This window comes from Malania oleifera, chromosome 3, assembly GCF_029873635.1.
Source record: "Malania oleifera isolate guangnan ecotype guangnan chromosome 3, ASM2987363v1, whole genome shotgun sequence".
Taxonomy (NCBI): Eukaryota; Viridiplantae; Streptophyta; class Magnoliopsida; order Santalales; family Ximeniaceae; genus Malania; species Malania oleifera.
Genome location: NC_080419.1, coordinates 4,284,274 through 4,287,887, shown reverse-complemented (window position 1 = coordinate 4,287,887; position 3,614 = coordinate 4,284,274). Strand labels below are relative to the sequence as shown.

Sequence of the window (3,614 nt, the reverse complement as noted above, 5' to 3'; positions counted from 1 at the left end):
TAGGTTTTAGCTTTAGATTAATTATTAATTACTAGTGACATCTTCCATACAAACATGTATTTGTTTTTTGAACAATTCATAAGAGTATACTTATATAATTTAAATTTAAATTTCATAATTTTTATTTAATTATATTTTGCTCAACTTACAATAATTAACATTTTTCTTGTAATGATATAATCAGAAAACCCCATGGTTAGAGGCTGCTTGAGTTGTTGAGGTCACCCTGGCCTCACATTTTTTCATTCTTGTATGTCCAATTTATTTTTTTAATATTATTTAAATTTTCAGTATTCTTAAATACATATTTTTATCATCATAATATAAATATTATATTTAAAAGGTTCAAATATATAAAAAAAATTGCCCCCACGAGCATGGTACAGTGGAAAGATGTCAGCACTTAAGAAGGAATATGATGTGGAGTAATTCGTGTCTTGTGGCTAGCGAATGCTATTCTGAGGGTTTGGTGCCGCAGAGGTTCAAAGGGCTTGGTTGAAGTTCTCATGTTATGAATATATATATCGTAGAGGTTCAAAGGGTTCGCTGGTGGCTGAAGTTCTCATGTTATGAATATATATATCGCAGAGGTTCAAAGGGCTTCCTGATGACTGAAGTTCTCATGTTATGAATATATATATATATATATATAGTAAAAGTAATTTGTAAAATGTTGGTTTGATTTAAAGCAATCATATAACTATATTTGGAGTAGAGTTCTGGCGCCGGCCTTGTAAAGTTGTAGGTCCTTGCTTTTATCCTATTGTGCGGTGTTGTGTTGTTTATCTTGCCAATAAAAAAAATAAACAAAAAAAATATTTTGTGTTCATTCTTTAACTTATTTTTTGAGTATTTTTTATATTTTGAAAGCAAAAAATTGTCGAGAACAAGTGACATTAACAATCCAATCATGGGTTTTTCTAATTATATCATTATAAGAAAATTATTAATTATTGTAAGTTGAGCAGAATATAATTAAATAATAAATTATGTAAGTAATAATTTAGTTAAATAATAAATTATGTAATTTAAATTGGAAGCAATTTTAATTGGTCAGGGACAGATCAAGCAATTGACTGCCTCTACAATTCTTCTTCTCTAATTAAAGATCTCTCCAGACTTAAAATTAAGTTGCAAGATTAAGCAATTAAGTGCAAGCCTGGAAGTCTACAAATTTTCTTCTCTTTTATTTATTCTTTTCAAAAATCTTTCCATCTTTATCTCTTTTAATAAAATCCTAAAGTTAACTATAAAAATAATTATTCAACTATAAAAATATCCTTATCATTAAAAATAATTTATTAGAAAAATTGAAAGCACTATGATTGTATGACCTTAGTAACATTGTATGATTGATGACATTTTTCCATGAACAACAATCAACATTTCAATGTTCCAAGCCTGCTTGAGGCAATAATTCCTTGTGAACTTGAAATTAAAAGATTCATAGCTCATAGCAATATAAAATTTATATTATCTTTCCAAAGGTGGGATTGTATTTGAGTAAATCTATTTTTTATTCTGTTTGTTAAAAAACAATCATATAGAGCACTGAATTTTTGCAATAAATCATACAACTTTAATTCAAATAAAACGTTTGAAGGTCACAAAGGCAAGAAACTAGAATGAACATTTTAGTTTCAGTTTGAAACTTGAAAATTCTTAAAAATTGAAACGAAAAATAAATTAAAAAATCCCACTTTTTGTATATTTGATTATTAAAAAAAAAAAGCAAAATTTTACTAAATTAATTAATAAAAATTTAATTTTGTATATTATTTATATTTAGTTGTTCCTAATTTTAAATGATATTAAAATATATTTTTTTAATAATATTTGATATATAAAAATATAAGAAAAATTTATTTCCTTCTTATTTTCCTTTTTTTTAAACAAAAATCTTTAGATCCGCCCTAAGTAATTTATAAGTGAGAGATCAGCCATAGCTTTCTAGGCTGCACTTGCATCAAATAAACAGTTTGAACAACTGCTCAGAGCCCAGTGCACAATTCATCATATCTCACATTCGTTCATAAAATCAAAAAATTTATTTAACAGCAAATCTATTATTTTCATAAATAAAATAGAATAAAAATAAAGTACTGATGTTGAGGGATCCTCAGAAAAACTGCTTGTAGGTTTCATCAAATTAGAAAATCAGGTCTCAAAGATTTCATGCCATCACAGGAGCCCCCAACAGCCATAGTTCATAAAGCGTCAATAAAATGATTCACGAAAATCTATTGAATAATCTATAACGTAAAAAATAAATAAATAAAAAAGAAGAAATAAAATTAAAATTAAAATCTGACTTTCTCCATTGAAAAAAATGAGGGATGAAAAAGCAGAGGGATATGGCAAGGGTATTATTCACTGCGCCTGAGAAAGATTCACGAAGGCGAAGTGACTCAACTCTCCTGCAATCACTTTCTGCCTCTTCGTCATCAATGTTTGATTTTGAGATCTCAGTTCCCCAATCCGTAGATCGGATTGAAGGGATCTCATCAGAGGCAGTTCCAAACGAATCAAAAATTGCATCGAGAGAGAGAGAGAGAGAGAGAGAGAGAGAGAGAGAGAGAGAGAGAACTTCTCATGAACAAAGGAGAAATCTGAGAGAGAAAAGAAAAGAGAGAAGATCGAAGGAGATATTTCACGAACAAACTAGAAAATGCAACAAGAGAGGATCATAGGATACAACTCAGAGCAGCGAGGAGATTTTCCGTCGAGGCTTATTGGTATTTATAGCGGAGATGACAAATTAGGGTTTCTCAGTGTGAAGGTAGGAATAGTAGCAAGAATTACAAGAAACACCTCCGAGACCGAGACGGCTCAATGGGCCGTGCTGGATCAGTTTCAACAGCAAGCCCAAAATCGGCCCAAAATGTTTGGGCTCGACTCAGTCCAGACTCAACCCAATTAAAGCATTTCAAACTCAACCCAAAATTTTTTAATATTTCGTTTTTTTGAAGATGTAAAGGCCAATGCGTAAAGTCTTCATTTGGTAATGTAAAAGAAACATGACTATAAAACTCCAATCCAATTTCTAAAATGCAATATCTAAAAGATGTTGAATTTGGATTTGTGTATATTTGAATCAAATGTAATATAAAATTATATTTGATATATCTCAAATACATCACTTACAATAAATCCAAAGGAGACTAGAGCCCAGCATTGATAAGAGCAATTACCACCTAAGTTAACTACTCAAGCAGTGCAATTGACGTTAGTTCCATGATGACTAGAGCAATCTATGCCAACGTTATAACAATTGGAGCGATTCACGTTTGCGCCATAATTCGCTAATAAATGGCACATCACCCTTGGGTCAAACTCCATCACTATAAATGGGGATTCAGAGAAGAGATTAAAGTATTTCATTCTAAACTCTATTTTACTGTTGCATAAAAAACCACTCAAGCCAATCCCTGACTTAGGCATCGGAGCGATCCCCCGGAGTACACCCCGGGTCCTCCAAGCCTTGCTTATTTATCTATTTTTAGGTGGTCGTGATCAAGGATCGTGAAGGTCATTCAATTTTTGGCTGCAACAGTTGGCGCCGTCTGTGGGAACTTCTTGAGAGGTTTTCTCTTTCAATCCTTGATAATGACTAC

The 3,614-nt window shown here is 31.1% G+C and overlaps 2 non-coding genes across 2 annotated transcripts; both read right to left on the bottom strand.

Moving 5' to 3' along the window:
- Window positions 1–1,933: 1,933 nt before the first annotated feature.
- Window positions 1,934–2,021, bottom strand: LOC131152525 (small nucleolar RNA snoR118). The gene has a single exon (XR_009136020.1). It is a non-coding gene; the product is annotated as a small nucleolar RNA snoR118 (small nucleolar RNA).
- Window positions 2,022–2,115: 94 nt separating this feature from the next.
- LOC131152510 (small nucleolar RNA R66) lies at window positions 2,116–2,189 on the bottom strand. The gene has a single exon (XR_009136007.1). It is a non-coding gene; the product is annotated as a small nucleolar RNA R66 (small nucleolar RNA).
- Window positions 2,190–3,614: the final 1,425 nt, after the last annotated feature.